The following is an 18,138-nucleotide window of genomic DNA, read 5'->3' as shown; positions in this document are numbered from 1 at the left end:
ATCCATTTGATCTGATAGGATTCGCAACTAACAGCATTTATTGCTGACATAATCTTCAGTAACCTGTAAAATCTCCCTAAACCCCCACATCCGACAAGAAGAGCATATCACTCTACGAAGAGCCATTTTTACTTCTTTCCATCTACAGATCCAGAAAATAGCACTGTCTTATTCCTCTACAAAACACTGCTCCAAGTAAAAATAATACTTATGGTTTATATTTTAAGTTTAATCAAGAGACATAGCTCAATAAAACATATAATCAAGAAAGCACCCACTCTACTCACTACTCCAGACTTATTTTAAGGCTGTGCTTAAAATCCACTTGTCTGCTTCTGTGCTGTGACCTCTCCAAATAGGTTCCTCCAAGATTAGTTGTGAATTTCACTGCTTTTTAATTTTCCCAGATGCACTCTGATATGCCTTGTCTCGCTCTGTTCTCCTCCATCATAATATCCAGAACATTAATTGTGAGGAATTATGCGATGGTAATGCCATTGAATGCAAAGGGGAGACAGGTTGATTCTTGGAGATTCCTGTTGGCCTCAATTTTGAACTAACAATTTGATACCGTTTTCAGTCAATGGATACTTTGATGCCAATCTTAAATTAATGTTCCTTGCGAATTAAAAACCTATTAGCCCCAAATCTGAATTTGCTTTAAGATTCTGACAAAGTTTGTTGGGAATGATGGAATCCAGTACATCTGTACCTATACATTGTTTGCAGGCAACATCTTGTTGATTGACGCTTCTTGTTGCATTAAGCAATTGCTGCATGCAGGCAACACTTTATTTGCTATGTCTTGGCCATATCTTCAGTAAAGGTTCTGTTATGAATAGTGCTACTTCAATACATCCTGCCTTCTTTAAGTGAGAGATACATTGTGCCTGCAGGAACTGGAGCAGTCCTTTGGCAGATGCATCTGTGCTTTCAGGTTGAAAATAGCTGAGTAAAGTAGAATATGTGCAGTAAGATTTTCGAATGATGTGCTGGTGTAAGAGGTGGAGAGAAGGAAAAATGTCTTTAGCAGAAGGTCCTCCAGATAGCAGCAGTCAATGCCTCCAAGATTATGGATGGTGTGTATAAATTAAATTCAATAACCTAACATGAGTAGTCAAAGTGAAATTAACTTATCCTCAGATGGCCCCATCCACTGCTCAGTTTTCTGCAACCTGTAATTTACCTATCAAACGCTTTCAGCAATTATTGAAGAATGAGCAGATGTGGATTCTTGAGTAGTGATCTGTACTGACAGTAATATTGAATAAGTTCAATCCCAGAGTGAAATGTGGCCTGATGGACCATAAGTTTTATTTTTCGAATTTAGTTACCATGGTAGTCAGTCACTGAACATATCCATATGAATCTGTCAATGTGCTTTTAACAAAAGAATACAAGTTCATTTCATCAGAAAGGAAAATAATTTAAAACAATATATCACAATTTGCAAAGATATAATCATAAAGAGCAGAAAGATAATTTCAGTACTTCCTTTCAATCCTGCAATCTTCTTTTCCGGAAAGTCAAACCCAGTGAAGTATCAGTCTTATATTTGCTCTTTAATTTATTGCCTATAAGGTTGAATGCAATTGCTTATCACAGAAGTTGTACACATTCACCAGATGTGAGTCTCTCCATTTGTATCTGTACCTGAGATGCACAGGCACAAGTTAATTCACTGAACCGTGTATCTTTTAAAAAAAGCACACACGGGAATTTTCCCAGCTCTGTCTGGTTGGACAGCAAAAATAGCTTAAGATGCCTTTCCAGCTCTGATGGTCAGGAAACTGCCAAAACTGAAACTATCTGTTGATATGCACCTTTACTCACTGAACTGGAATTGTTTATGACCCATGTCCACCCATCTCTCTATGAATTGTAAATGCTCAATTTAGTAAAATCTTCAGTAATTATCTCATCATCCAGCTTGCCTAGTCATTTAGCTCATATCATATGATTCCTTTGAAATACTGGTTTGGCCCAAGTCACCTTCACAGCATTTAAAAAAAACAAAAAACATTTTTTTCTCCCTTTAGAATCCATGTAGCCTAATAATAATAATAATAATAAAATCATAAACCTTCATCACACTTGAGTAACTGGAATCCATTCAGGCTAATAATGTGTTCGCTTGTACATGTTGTCCTCTCTTAGGTTTGTAACTCTTCTGCCCCCAACACTTTGCCAGGGGCCTTGCTGTTCGAAGGCAGCTCATCAGGACAGACTGCCTCGGGTGAAGTAGGTTCACAGCTGGCTGAGAGTGCTCTGAAAAAATATCTGCTTTTCAAAGGCCTGATCCAATCGACAAGTACTAACAGAGGCAAAGGTACAAAATGGACTTCAGAGAGTAATTAGCTCACATTTGTGTGCAATGTGACATGGTTCTCTTTATAAATTTGACTTGCGACATTTGTTTTGTGTATTTGCCTCTGCATGTATGAAGTAATTATTTGATTTGAAATGAGATTAGAATACATATTTTGTCCTGGTTTTTATTTCTGTACCTTTTTGAAGAAAGTGATGCAGTGGTCAGTGATTTATGTAAACTGAAACTGTTAAAAATGTGTTTGAGATCATTTGTGTTGCATATTAATTAATTGACGACCAAGAGCCTGAGCAGAAGGAGCTGTCTACATTATAGCCTCCCTTTCACTTTGTCTGCCTCCACTTCCTGTTGCACTTAGTCCTCCTGCTCTTATCCCTTGTATTCCTGCTTCTCACCTGTTGGACAGTGGCAAGGGCTGTTCCTGAACTATTTTGCTTCTAATGGTTAATATATTGGACTGTTTGAATAGCACATCTCACAATGATGACATAAAATAATACATGACTGAGAGACTTGGTGGGATTTTGATCATGTCTTCAGTAGAGGAGATCATACTAATGTAAAACTGCAAATAACTCTGCAGCAAATTAGCTGTTGTTTGAACAGAGAATGATTCAGTCACCACTCAAAACTATACAAAACAACATACAACAGTTCTCTCATCAAGGCATAAGAATAAACAAAGATAATAACAGTTTCTAGATGTAAGTAGGAGCCTTATTTGCAACGCCTACAACCTCAAACTTGGGACGGTTCTTGTGGTGCAGTGGTCGTGTTCTTGAGGTCCAGGTTCAAGTCCCACCTGCTCCAGAGGTGCTGAACAGGTTGATTAGAAAATATATAGCTTCTTGCTTCAATTTAGTTTCTCTCTCTGATTCATCACACCTAGGCTTAACCAAATGTGCAAAGAATAGTGGGCCATCAACTACAAAGACGAAGCATTCACTTTTAACCACTGCTTGTGCCTATCAAGGGGAAATTAAAGAATGAATTGATGACATTCTCCCATCAACCTAGATTTATGTTTGTTTCCTGAACATTATTTTGGAAAAACACATTTCTTAGAAAATCTCAGATCACGGAAGTGTTATGGTGCAGAAGGAGGCCATTTGTGCCATTATGCCTTCACTGGCTCTTCAAGTGAGATTCTGCCAATCTGCTGCTTTTTTTTCCTCTATGTCCTTATGCACTATTTTATCAGAATAATTATTCAGTTATTCTTGAATGTCTCAATTGAGCCTGCCTTCATCACATTTCCAGACTGTGCTTTCAATAGCCTAACTAGTCACTGAGTAAAAATGTTTTTCCCATATTGTGAATCATTTCTTTTAAACCTATGCTTTCTTGTTCTTGTTCCTTTTAGAAGTGAGGAGTTTCAGTCTAAAAACCCAGCCATCCTCTCAATTATGGAAACCCCTTGGCTGCCTTCTTTGATACAAGAGGCACAGTGTCAATGTCTTCAATTTATCCTATAAACTGAAATTTCTCATCCTTGGATCCATTCTTAGAAATCACTTCTGCACTTTCTCCAATGTGCTCACATCCTTCCTCTAACATACAACCTAGAACTGACCTGTAAATGTGTCCAAGATTTGAAGTAGCACATTTACAGTGAGCGAGCTGTCAAAATGGACAGACCAGGCTTGGCTCACATGGCAGGACCATATTTCCAAGCTGCTGTTCCTCTGTGAACTCAGGCAGTGTTGCTGAGCACTTCCCAGTTTTGTAAGTGGTGTGAGCGTGGATCAAGCAATCTGGAGTTTGTGTCATAAGCATGGGCATTGACATTTCAAATACATTTCAGATCTGGTTGATCTGTTTGAGGTGTAATTCGATGCACCCAATTTTCCTCTAATTTTTGAACATTGAACATAATTATTGTTGGAATTTGAGATTTGAAAGACATTGAGATGGTTGTACAGGGAAGAGAAAGCTGCAGTCAAAAAGTAAAACAATTTGTAAAATATCTGAATCTGAGAGCAACCAAAGGAAGTGGGTGTAAGGATGCAGTTCATGAGATTTTTGGCCAGTGAAGAAATTTATCCATTCGTGTCACACCTCTGTGATATCTCTTCCACTCCTTTATTGAAATATGCCCAGTTGAGTTTGAAACCCTGAACACAGTCATCATCATAAATCTTAATACCTGTTCAGTTACTGCAAACATCCTCCAACTGAGAGCTGTCCAAGCAGCAGAAACCTTGTTTGGAAACACTGATGTTGTGCTCTGTATAATAGTCTGAGATGTAACATGATCTCACAAACCTGGTGTGTGTTTGACTGCGTGGATTCCAGACCAGAGTCATTGAACTAATGTCATGAGTGAATCATGCCTATCCCCCTACAAGTGAGCTCTTGATTTGTCATAGGAAATTAAGCTCAAGTTGTATGAAGACTGTTGCTGAGTTCACTTTTTGTTCATTCATAGAGTATGGGCATCACTGGCGAGGTAAGCATTTAGTTCCCATCTGTAATCGCTATAATCCCTAAAGTGAATCTCCTTCTTAAATTGTTGCATTCTTTGGCATGTTAGGAAACCCACAGTGCTGTTAGGAAGAGGATGCTGCAATTTTGATCGAGAAACAGTGAAGGAATGGTTTGTGGTGAGGAGGGGAACTTGCAATTGGTGGTATTCCCATTGGCGTAAAGGAGTTGTCAGGAAACCAGGCATCATTTGTTGCTTCTCTCCTTCAGCTTGTGAAAATCGTCAAGTTTTCCTGAGGTGTATGCAAAGGAAGCTTGCAGTCAACAGAATGCTGTGACAAAGCCTGTGATCTGAAATACATTAGTTAGAGACAAGCAGTCAGAACAAACACAGAGGAAATGAATTTCGACTGATTCTTTCTGTATTAAGAGCCTGCTTGTTTTCCCTCATGCTGCAGTGCACTACTGCAATGTTATTTATGGCTTCCATAATCATAGAAGGATCAAAATGCGTTCCAGAAAAGAACCATGGTTACTTCATCAGCTACAAGCTGTCTTTGCCTTACTTTAGAATTGTAGTTTTGCCTGATTTCAGTCATAGCTTATTTGGTGAAGTGAAGATGCCTGAAAGATATTGCCTCACTGAAGTTTAAGGGAATTGAACTGAAGAAAGAAGCACATAAATAGGCTGTACGGCCCTCATGTCTACCCTGATGTTCATTGAGATCATTGCTAATTTAAATGTGGCCTTAAAAGCCCACCTGTTTCCCTTAATCCTTGATTTTTGTGTTTTTCAACAATCTGTCAATCTCAATCTTGAATATATTCAAGGCATTCGCCTCCACGATCCTGAAAGGCACTTGGTGAATACGACTTCTTTTCGAGATCCTGCCTTCCCCTCCTCCCCTTTCTCTTCTATCAGCTTGACCTGTTCCACAAAGTCTTGTACATTGTCTCATTCACTCTTGATTCAAAGAGCAAGGCCGATAAGGTCCCTGATTTGTAGAAGTAAATTGTTTCAGTATGAGCTTTAAGAATTGCTTCATCTCCAACCATACCAATCCCTATCGGCTGTTCAGACTTCAACCATACTTCAAAAACACCTATAATTGCATTAGCAACCAGAATAAATAAACCAGCAATTACACTGTAAGTTGTTCATGATCCCTTTAAATAGCATTGATGTCAGGCTTTCTTACAATTTATATTGTGTACAGTTGTGCCCATATAATATAACAACCTGCATTTATAGATTGTCTTTCACATAATAAAGCATCCCAAGACACTTCACATGAGCACTGTAAAGGAAAATTTGATAGCCAGCCACATACAGAGATATTAGTGCTGATGATGGAGACCTTGGTTAAAGAGGCAGGTTTACCTTTGAGTTACAGAGTCACAGTCGTCTGCAGCATGGATACAGGCCCTTCTGCCCAACTTGTCCATGCTGCCTAGTTTTTACAATTTAAACTAGTCCCATTCGCCTGTGTTTGCTCCATATCCTTCCATACCTGTTCCATCCATGTACCTGTCTAAATGCTTTTTAAATGACAATATTGTACTTGTTTTCACCACTACCTCTAGCAGCCCATTCCAGATACTCATCACTCTCTGTGAGAAAAGTATTGTTCCTCTGTACCCTTTTGTATCTCTCTCCTCTCACCTTAAACCTATCTTTTAGTCTCCCCTTCCATGGGGAAAAGCTGCCGACTATTTATCTTTTCTATGCTTCTCATAATTTCATTGATATCCTTAGTCTGCTACACTCCACGGAAAAAAAAGTCCCAGCGTATCCAACCTCTCCTTATAACCCAAACCTTCCATTCCAGACAGCATCCTAGTAAATCCTTTCTGTACTCTTTCTAATTTAATAATATCCTTTCTGTAGCAGGGCGACCAGAGCTGCATGCAGTGCTCCAAATGTGGCCTCACCAACATCTTACAGCTGCAACAAGATATCTCAACTCCTGTACCCAATGCTCTGATCAATGAAAGCATGCTGAAAGCCTTCACCACCACCCTGTCTACCTGTGACTCCATTTTCAAGGAGCTATGAACCTGTATCCTTCGATCTCTTTGTTCTATAACACTCCCCAGGGCCCTACCATTAACTGTGTAAGCCCTGCCCTGGTTTGCCTTAACAAAATGCAATACCTTGCATTTACCTAAATTAATCTCCATCTGTCATTCCTAAGCCCACTAGCCCAATTGATCAAGACATCACTGCATTCCCAGATAACCTTCTTCACTGCCTACTATACCACTAATCTTGGCGTCATATGCAATCTTGGTAACCATATTGCCAAAATTGTCATCCAAATCATTTGCATAAATGACAAATAACAGTGAATCCCTATAGCACAGGCTGGTCACAGGACTCCAGTCTGAAAGACAACCCTCTACCACCACCCTCTGTCTTCTACCATCAAGCCAATTTTGTATCCAATTAGCTAGCTCTCCCTGGATCCTGTGAGATTTAATCTTACTCAACAACCAACCATGGGGTACCTTGTAAAAGACCTTGAAGTTCTTAAAGAGAAAAAAACAAGACAAAGGGTCAGAGAAAGTTCAGAGGGAATTTCAGAGGTTAAAGCTGAGGCATCTGTGGTGAAACAACAGAAGAGGCCAGAATTTGAAACTGAAATATCAGAATTTTATGGGACTGCAGGACAACACAGATAAAGGAAAAAGAAGGATCTGAAGTCGTTTGGAATCAAGATTAATAACTTTGAATTTCAAAGCATTGCCTAACTGTGAATTGAGCACAAGTCAGTGAGTACTGCAGTAACATTTGAATGGAAATTAATGTGAAGAAGACAAGGACACAAAAGTTTCAATGTCTCGAAGTTTATGTATGGTAGAATGTGAGAAACTGACCAGGATTTCATTGGAGTTTCTGGATCAGTGGTGCTGGAAGAGCACAGCAATTCAGGCAGCATCCAACGAGCAGCAAAATCGATGTTTCGGGCAAAAGCCCTTCATCAGGCTTTCCTGAATCTGCAGTCATTGTTTTTACCTCTTTCATTGGAGTTGTCAAGTTTAGATATATTCTGGATTAGTGGTGCTGGAAGAGCACAGCAGTTCAGGCAGCATCCGAGGAGCAGTAAAATCGACGTTTCGGGCAAAAGCCCTTCATCAGGGCTTTTGCCCGAAACGTTGATTTTACTGCTTCTCGGATGCTGCCTGAACTGCTGTGCTCTTCCAGCACCACTAATCCAGAATCTGGTTTCCAGCATCTGCAGTCATTGTTTTTACCAAGTTTAGATATGACAAAGTCATGAATCAAGATGAGCTTTGAAAAAGGCAGAGTCAGGCAATGTGATGGAGAAAACAACTGATCTTAGTGATACTGCACAGATTAAATCTGACACCAAGGTTGCAAACAGATTGGCTTGGCTTGGGCAATTGCTGGGTTAGAGGGATACAGCGTGCAGGGCAGGGATTGAAAATAATTGCCTCAGTCTTTCCAATAGTGAATTAGAGGACATTTCTGCTCCTCTAGTGTCAATGTCAGAAAAGTAGTCTGCGAATCTAGTCACAGTGGAGGAGTTGAGTAAATTGGTGGGGGAGAGCTGGATGTCAACAGTGTACATGTGAAAACTAATGCGATGCTTTCATGTGATATCGCTGGAGGATAGCATGTTGATAAGAAACAGGAGAGTACTAGGGATAGATCCTCCAGAAAAGAAGAGGTAACTTGCATGAATAGGATGATAAACCATCGGAGATAATATTCTGGACAAGAATGGAACCGGTGAGTGCACTTTCACTCAGCTGGATGACAGTGGAGAAGTGTTAAGGGAAGATGGTTTAGTCAATGACATCAAAATCTACTGACATGTTGGGGAAGGATTGTTTACCTTTGTCACAGTTTCATCAAAGTGTAATTTGTGACTTTTAGTCCTACTGGGAGGAGTAGAAATCTGCTTGGAGGAATTTAAACATGGAATTCTGGTTGAAGATGGGCATGGATTTGAAAGAGTGCAACTCCAAAGGTGGTCAATATATGCACAAATCGTTGAAGATGGCAAAGCAGGTGGATCATAGGCTTAAAAAGACATTCAGAATCCAAGTTTGGATAGAGGCACACAAAATGAAGTAATTGCTGAAACTATACAAAATGCTAGTTCATTCTCAATTAGAAATTTCGATCCAATTCTGAAGACTTTAGAGGTGGCGCAGAAAAGATTTATGACTGTGATTCCAGGGATAAGGGGATTTGGTTATCAGAATTGATGGAGGAAACTGTGTTTGATCTCCTTACAGAAGAGAACACTGAAAGGAGATTTGACAGTGATGCCCAGAATCATGTGGACACAAAGCAAAGTTCCCATTGGGGAGAAGAATATGAACCAATGGATGATGATTCTTTTTGGCAATCACATCAAACCTTGAGGAAAAACTTTACAGCAAGTTGTTCAGATCTGAGAAAACCTGACCAGGAGATAATGAAAGCAGATCTGATTATAGCTTTCAAATGGAATGGAATAAGCAATGAAGAGACAAGATTTGCAGGGAATTTGGAAAAGGACAATGAAGTAAGTCTAGCTGAGGTGCTGCTGCAGAGCTGCATGGGTATGTTGTGCAACCTTGATTTTGTGAATAGTAAACCATTTTAGAGCAGGACCTGATGGCTCTTTATGTGATTCAAGCAGCCAGATCTGGAAGTGAAGCACTAAAACAGTGGGCCACTATAATAGAGTCAAGTCTGCTTCCCTTTACTGAAGGGGGCAGAAGTTAGGATCGTGCTCCATGAATCTGTCAGTCTGAGAGGGATTAATGAATTCTTTTTTGAAAAGTCAGACATCAAAGATACTGTGGCTGAAATGTGGAGTTCAGATCAGCAGCTCTGGTGTCAGTCAGCATTGCAAACTTATTAAGGCCATAATGTGCCTGCTGTGCACACTGCCAGTGGTTATTGGTGCTGTGTGTGCTGTCATTCATAGCTGACAACTGTGTAGGTTCTTTAAGGGCTTACACTGTCTGATGTGTGAGGATAGCCACTGACTGGTCTGGCTGAAAGAGTTGTGTAGAGTAAACATGGTGTCATTTATAGTTTCTGCAATTCAGTATTGGTTGTAATAATAGACACTACATTTATTACAAAAAAACTGTTGAGTGGGTTGATCTGTCTCCCATGAGATCCTATTTTACTCCCCCATCAAGTCCTCAAAACATCTTCACAGTGGATGGTTCTTACAGTGCGCAATCAAATATTTACCCTTTCAGATACTTCCAGATCATTACACACCAATTAGATAAGGGCTGTTGTGGTGAAGTGACAGTGTCCCTATCTCTGGGTCAGGAGATCCACATTCAAGTCTGCCTACTCCAGTGTTGTGTAATAACGTCTAATTGGGTTGATTAGGAAATACCTCCAACAATTGGGAGCACCTTTCTTGATCAAAAAGTAGCTTCTAACACACTGCCCGTCAGAATTGTTCCCAAGCATCTCAGCCCCAATTTTCTAGCATTTGATTGCACTGCAAACCGAAAGAATTGAATGTCAGGTATCCCCATTTATGCCACACATTCATTTTAATGGCGCACAGCAGTGACGATTGGCTGATTTTTGTTTAATGACTTCAATCAGTACCCAGTTATTTGCTTTTAATGATTTTATTTAATTGGGCTTACTCTGACTGTTTTCAGTCGATTATTTTTAATTGGGGTAACAGCACAGGGTTGCTGTGGTTGGACAGTGATGAAATAAAATGAGCGAGAATTTATCTTTGTACTTGTTGTGTATGCAATATGATGACCCCTGCTGAAACAAAAATAGGTATGTGGTGATGCGTTATGCCCAAGACAAACAGTCCTGTCACTTTCATTGGAGTGCTTTTCTAAAAAAAAATCGACCACATCAAGAAAAACTTCCATCCCTTCGAATCATGTCGGGTATAAGATGGAATCAATACATTATTTTGATGTAAGACAAATGACAAGAAAACACAAATGATTGCAAAATTTCTTGGCTTATGCTTGTTGGTTAACTGTTGAACCATTAGATTTTTTTTTACGGAAATAGCAGACCCGAAGATGGATTTTTAAAATTCTGTACAGGATTGAAAGAACTGAGGCAATTTTAGAAGTACACAAGAAATTACTGAGGTATCCTGCAAAGTAGAAGTAAAGAAACTGCTTTATATCATCCCTGACATCTCCAATGTCTCTTCGTACGTGTTAAGTTTTGGTATATCTGGCAAGCCAATGTGGGAGGATCTTGGTGTGAGTCATACTAAAGATTTTACTGTTTTGTTAAATATAGTACCCAAGAGATTGAATTTATAAATCAGAAAAGCTGAGAAATTTAGATTAAAATTGAGAAGCAGTTTCTGACCTACCAGTGAATATTCACATCTTTTATCATTCTTTTATCACTTGAACCTAGCGTGGCCTGTCTCCTAAGAATCCATTTTTCGCAGAATGATTGTGTGGGTGGGAAGTGAACTTTATTAAGAAAGCACTGTACAGGAAAACAGTTAGAGGGATAGTCCAAATCATTCCAGTTCTGAAAAGCAACAAAAGAGAGAAACATTCTTGAGGACTAGGCAATCTAGTTTGTGTCCAACTTCCTCATTGTCACCTGGTGAAATGCTATATATTTTTAAGAAAACTGAAAAGAAGTTAAGTTAACCAATTGATGTTATCTTTGGGGCATGGTTTCTTTGGCAAAAGGAAATATCTGTTATTTAGTTTTCCATTCTTCACACAGAATTTGACAATAAAATTTTTATGATAACTGTCACCCTGTAAATTCGCTGTGGCAAGTTTTGTAGTTTAATGAATTTAATTGAATCTAATGCCATTAGCGTTTCTCTTCAGTTAGTTCCTGCAACTTCTTAGATACAGTGGTAGTCTGTGTCCATACTTAGAAACACTTAAAAATCATTTGCCTTTGTGCTGATAAGTGACATGTAATATTCGAATGGCACACATATGAAGCAATGGCCAACTCCAAAAAGACAGAATTATGAGAGTGACAGACTATTCTCCAAATGCATATCCAACAGTACACAGGAAGCCTGACAGCAATTAGAACAGTCACATGCTCAATTGGCATGTCTTCCATAGCTTTAAACATTCCCCCAATCACTGATGCAGCAGTATGTACGATACTAAAGGCGATGCATTAAAGTACTTTTTGGCAGCATAAGCCAACTGGAAGGTCAAAAGCAGCAGATGCACGAGAACATCTGGAAGCATCCCTCCAAAGTCAGCCACAGAATGTGCTGACTTGGAACAAAATCAGAATTCCCTCCCTCCCTTTGCTGAGGTCAAAATCATACTTACTTCTCAGCAGCACTGCTTGTGCCCAGACACCCAACGGACTGCAACAGTTGAAGAAGAGGAGGGGCCAGTGTCTTCTCAAGGAGAATTATGAGCCGGACAACAAATGATGACCTTACCAGCCACTTTGTCAGTTGCTGAAAGAATCCAAATCCATTTTCCTGTTTCCCTGAACTGGATTGATGAATCTCTCTAATTAGATATCTGTCCCTGCCACAGACAAGATATTTCAAAGTGTGTAAACACATTGAATGCCATTTTTGTGTTAATGTTGGCCAAATGGCAAAACAAATGAATAAAAATGGTGGCTAAGTGGTTAGCACTGCTGTCTCATGGCACCAAGGACCTTGGCTTCGATTCCAGCCTCGGGCGACTTTCTGTATGGAGTTGCACGTTCTCCCCATGTCTGCGTGGATTTCCTCCGGGTGCTCTGGTTTTCTCCCACAAGTCAAAATTAGGTGGCTTGGCCATAAATTGTCCAGGGATGTGCAGGCTAGATGGATTAGCCATGGGACGTGCAGTGTTAGAGGGATAGGGTAGGGGAGAGGGGTCTGGGTGAGATCCTCTTTTGGGGGGGATCATTGTGGACTCAGTGTCTGGAAAGATCATTTTTCTACACTCTAGGGATTCTAATAACCTAGGATTGTATAAAACTTTTGGCTTGTGTGTGGTCAAGACCTGGAATGGTGCTTGAACGCAAGAACTGTCGACAAATGTGCTGCCGAATAGAGCAGCACTGTACTTGCGCACTAGGATATCCTCAGAGGTTCTTGCAGTCAGACACCTAAACTTCAGAAGACTGAAATAACTCATAGGTACATGGATGATCTTGAAACAATTTCTGACAATTGAATAATCCTGAATGGATGGGCACTGTCTTGAGTCAAATCATATGACATTACCTTGCTACTATCTGACAGTGGATGTTATTGAAATTTCTTTATTGCTATAGTTCCCATAGTGTGATGCAATTTACCATGCACAGAAGTTAACTGTCACAAATACTGAATAACATTCTTATTGTTTTTTTCTTTTCAATCTATATTGCATGACAACATTATTTAAATAGGCACAGAGAAATGTGATGTTCTATTTAATTATTTCAAAGACAGAACAAAGTATCACCATTCACATTTATAGACCATTGCTTCAACCTGCTGTGGCTCCATTTTAAAGCTTCAAAATTGGGATATCCCCGGAGTGTGACAGTGGCTATGGTGGAGAACGATCAGAACAGTGAGTGGAGAGATTTGTGAGAGTAAATGGGGGGATATTTGCATAAGGAATAGCAGGTTAAGTGTGGTATAAAGTGCTTAAATCTGCAGTGTTTTAGAAAATAATACCTTTTTATTTGCACCAGGAATCAAGCCTCAATCATCTGCTTCTTAAAATACCTCCACCAAAATAAAACCCAAAGATTTTAAAGAATTCTCACAGCTGTTAACATTGATTCAAAGCTGCACTTTGTTCTGTAAAGCTTGCAACTCCAAAATCTTGTCTCACAACCACATTGGGGGTTGCAACCCACAGTTTGAGAAGCCGATTTGGAGGTATATATTTTTCTGTCCGTAACTTCAGGGTCTTTAAAGAAGTCATTGCATTGAGTCGTTGATTAAAAAAAAGCCTGATGACTTTTAATTTCTATTATGGATTTTCATGATGTTATATTAGTACTTTTCAAAATAGTTTTATTGGAGTTCTAGCTCAGCTAAAATGCTGAGTAAGGAGAGTCAGCATTTTAAAACTCAGAAAATCATATTACATGAAAAATAATTCTTTCAAAATATGTCATTTAACCACTTTTTCATGGTCATTAGCTTGGTGAAAAGAATTTATCACAACTTGGTTATCTAATTTTGGGTTGGGTGGTTTCATACAAGAAACCTCGTTTCTGTTTAATGTATGTGAAATGTGGGGGACGAAGGAGTAAAAGGTGACTTGTGTTCAGAAAGTGCCTTTATTGTACGAATGAAAGTTTTGTGTGTGGAAATCTAATCTGTATTAAATATAGTCTTATTGAGTGACATAGCAGGTTTGAGGGGCTGAATGGTTTACATCTGCTCCTAATACTGTCATGATGCTGTCACTTTAAGGGGTTAGTTTGTCCTGGTTTTGTTTTGAACAAAGATTGTAAAGTAGAGGCACCAAGCTGCCTACTGAATCCACTTGTGTAAACAGCTTGGGAGGCCTTGTGGGTTTTATTTTAAAAAGCCTGAATGGATGCAGCCAGCTCTCAAAAATCAGGATCTCTAAGTAGTGTCAGAAGCTATTGGGGTCTCAACAGAGTTGGAAGCTTTAGTGAACGTCTCCTGGCTGCTATTGTCTCTGAATTTTCTCTTGATGTTTTCCTCTTTGATTGGAGAACTGCATTTGATAATCTGTCCAATATTTTCCTTTTTCTTTGCCAAGGGCTTGTGTATGCGATGTTACTACATTGGAACCGTTCATTAGTAATGGTTACTGCATCTATTATTCTGTTAACTTTTCCAGAAGATTTAAGTTATTCTAAATTCCTCTTTCTTTGGTTGTATTACAAGTTTGTGTTTTGCTTACACCGAGTAGATTAACCAGTTGCATTCCAACAAGAACTGACATGTTACATTTGCCTATAAAATAAGAAAAAGTTAGGGTTTAGGCTATCTTCTGAAAAGATTTTGAAGGGGTTCCTGTTTGGTCCATAACAATTCAGACATGCATATACTGATTGCTCATGTGAAGAATTATTTCTACATAACAGTCCTAAAATAATCTATCAACCAGAAACCCATGTCCTGATTCAACTATTCCAATTCAATTTGATATAAAAGTACCAGATAACATTGATCTAAACTTCTTTTTATTGACCTTGTAAGGTCATCTCTCAATCAATACATCGTAAAAAGGTGCCTTCCCTCAACATTGCTTGTGGAGTCAAAACTCATGTGCATTTTGTACTCATCAAACTGCATAGTACTAGTTCTGGGGCACAGAATATTTTTGACTTCAAGCATTCACTGATCAAATATGGCATGATTCAACACTGAGTACAATTTCTAATACTCCATCCCAATATTATGTCTCACCTTCAGAAACACACATGCTGAAGTTCCATTTCGTTTTTTCCATCCTTGTGAATAGAATTGCCAGTTTATTTTGAAATTCAGAAAATTATAGTGTGCAGCCATATTGCCTACTTGTCTGTCCATCTGTTAGGCCAGATCTCAAATGGTACTTGTTTCTGAATAATGTAATCATGCAACATTACATGTTTTTTAACTGTGATAGATATCATTTTTCCCACCAAACAAAATTGCTGTAATTTAACCACAGGCTGGAACATAAACAAAGTGAATTCAAATTATAAGTTGTCAGGATTTTGCACATCGGTGACGTAACTTGTTGTCTATTGAAGTTTCTTTCCTAATCCTGCAGCAATTTCTGTCAATTCCTGAAATTGTTGCTTCTAATACTGCAAGCCTGATTCAGCTCAGTTTCTAATAAAGATTTAGTGGCTGGTTTTTAAAAATAAAATGAAGGAACATTAATAAAGATTTCTTCATTACCACTGAACATAGCAAACCCTTGGTGGATTTGATCATTAATCATCATAGCTGGCCTCACACCAATCCCTTGTGGCTTTGTGCTACTGGAGAATGTCAATAACTGAATTTAGTCATTCAGAAAGCAAGCTATATAGAGTTGACTTCAATTGAATGCTCCCCTTCTGGGTTTAATTCAACCTTGATACAAAGAGTGTATGATGGGTTTCTGGTTGATAGAGAATTGCCAAAAAGAAAGCTAGCTTTTGATGGGCAATAACCTCACAACTCCTTTAATATGATAGGTGAGTTGTGTTTCCCATGTGTTCCACAAGTATGCCTTAACCATTTACTGCTAAATATTCAGCATAGGGATTTGTGGACAGTTACCTGGTTTGTGGGCTGAAGTAAGCATTTTTTGCTGTTGAATCATCTATTAATGATATGATCAGCAAAAGCAAGTTACCAACTAGTTTCCTGGTGAAGCCACAGACCCAATAATATCAGAAACTGAAGACATGCCATTGATCTTCAGCTCATGGGCAGTTGATTGACTTATAATGATCTTCAATACTTTTGCACACTTCAAAAAATTCCATATAAACTTTTCATTTGACATTTATTGGGAGTACATCCTGAACTTGTCTTGGTTAAAATAGGATCTGTATGTCCCTAGTTGTAAAAAAACTTGAAATACTTCAACCTATCAGAAGAAAAATGCAAACTGTGTTTCCATTGAATAAATTCAAATCTGATCTCACAAATGACTGGCACACAAATCTTCCCTTCCCACTTTATATCTCTCCAAGTCTGCACATGCGCAAATACACGTGCACACACACACAAACACAGATATACATAACTTGCTTCTCATCCCGAATACAGCACAAACACAATGTACATTTGGTGAACAAATCCTTTATAATCCTTTGATTTGCAATTTACCTGAGACTTCACTGTCTAATTTGAATGCCCTGTTCTCAAATAAAAGGGAATCAAATGACTATTCAGATGAACATAATGCTTCCTCTTTCAAGATTATACCTAGCTCTTTTGTTGTAGTTGTTGGATTGAGAAAAAATTTCCAAAGTTGTATTCTTCATTGCAAAGCAAAACAGTCCTTTTGTTTTTCCACTGACTGAAAATGTAAAATACTTCCTCTCCTAAAAATAAGACACTGTTATTTTCTGGGTCTGTCGATTGTGAAGGAGCACAAATGGCCTCTAATAGAGTGACATGTACTCACTGTGCCACTGTGCCGCCCAGCACTGTGCCACCGTGCCGTAGTTGTTGGATTGAGAAAAAATTTCCAAAGTTATATTCTTCATTGCAAAGCAAAACAGTCCTTTTGTTTTTCCACTCACTGAAAATGTAAAATACTTCCTCTCCTAAAAATAAGACACTGTTATTTTCTGGGTCTGTCGATTGTGAAGGAGCACAAATGGCCTCTAATAGAGTGACATGTACTTCTTGTCAGATGTGGGAGTTTAAAGAGAGTTTTAGGGTTACTGCGGATTATATCTGTCATAAATGCTGTAGGCTGCGAATCTTATCAGATCGAGTGGATCGGTTGGAGAGAGGAATTTGCAACAGCAATAGTTTGTGATGGATGGCAGTTATAGGAAAGGGGGAAAGTCTCAGATACAGTCACATAGATGGGTTAACTCCAGGAAGGGTGAGAGAAGTTGGCATCTAGGGCAGGAGTCTTTTGTGGATATAGCCATTTCAAACAGGTATGCTGTTTTAGAAAATATAGGGGGTGATGGATTCTCAGGGGAACGTAGCACGAACAGCCAAGTTTCTGGTATTGAGACTGGCTCTCATGCAACGAGGGGTATGTCGGGTTCCAAGTGATCAATTGTGTTAGGGGTATGTTGGATTGTGTTCGGCGATTCTCTAGTCCAAGGTACAGACAGACGTTTCTGTAGCCAGCAGCGAAAAATCAGAATGGTGTGTTGCTTCCTTGGTGCCAGGGTCAAGGATGTCTCAGAGAGGGTGCAGAATGTCCTCACAGGGGAGAGGGGCCAGCCAGAGGTCATTGTCCAGATCAGAACCAACGACATAGGAAGGGAAAAGATTGAGATTCTGAAGGGAGATTACAGAGAGTTAGGCAGAAATTTCAAAAGGAGGTCCTTGAGAGTAATAATATCTGGATTACTCCTGGTGCTACAAGCTAGTGAGGGCAGGAATAGGAGGATAAAGCAGATAAATGCATGGCTGAGGAGCTGGGAGAAGGATTCACATTTTTGGATCTTGGAATCTCTTTTGGGGTAGAAGTGACCTGTACAAGAAGGACGAATTGCACGTGAATTGGAAGGGGACTAATATACTGGTAGGGAAACTTGCTAGACCTGCTTGGGAGGATTTAAACTAGTAAGGTTGGGGAGTGGATGTGTCCCAGGGAAATAGTGAGGAAAGAGATCGATCTGAGATGGGTACAGCTGAGAACAGAAGTGAGTCAAACAGTCAGGGCAGGCAGGGACAAGGTAGGACTAATAAATTAAACTGCATTTATTTCAATGAAAGGGGCCTAACAGGGAAGGCAGATGAACTCAGGGCATAGTTAGGAACATGGGA

The 18,138-nt window shown here is 39.3% G+C and overlaps 1 protein-coding gene across 2 annotated transcripts in view; it reads left to right on the top strand.

The window, feature by feature from the left end:
* Nucleotides 1–18,138, top strand: part of LOC122559093 (contactin-4-like) — a 2,522,648-nt gene that overhangs the window by 151,297 nt on the left and 2,353,213 nt on the right. Inside the window, exon 2 of one of the 2 annotated variants that reach the window (XM_043708366.1) lies at nt 2,158–2,329. The exons of the other annotated variant lie outside the window; for it this stretch is intronic. The gene's annotated coding sequence lies outside the window, so the exon portion shown is untranslated. The remainder of the gene's footprint in view (nt 1–2,157; nt 2,330–18,138) is intronic. 2 annotated transcript variants of the gene reach the window in all.

Source organism: Chiloscyllium plagiosum, chromosome 18 (assembly GCF_004010195.1).
Source record: "Chiloscyllium plagiosum isolate BGI_BamShark_2017 chromosome 18, ASM401019v2, whole genome shotgun sequence".
NCBI classification, from domain to species: domain Eukaryota; kingdom Metazoa; phylum Chordata; class Chondrichthyes; order Orectolobiformes; family Hemiscylliidae; genus Chiloscyllium; species Chiloscyllium plagiosum.
The sequence above is the reverse complement of the archived record's forward strand: the minus strand, read 5'-3'. Positions and strand labels throughout refer to the sequence as shown.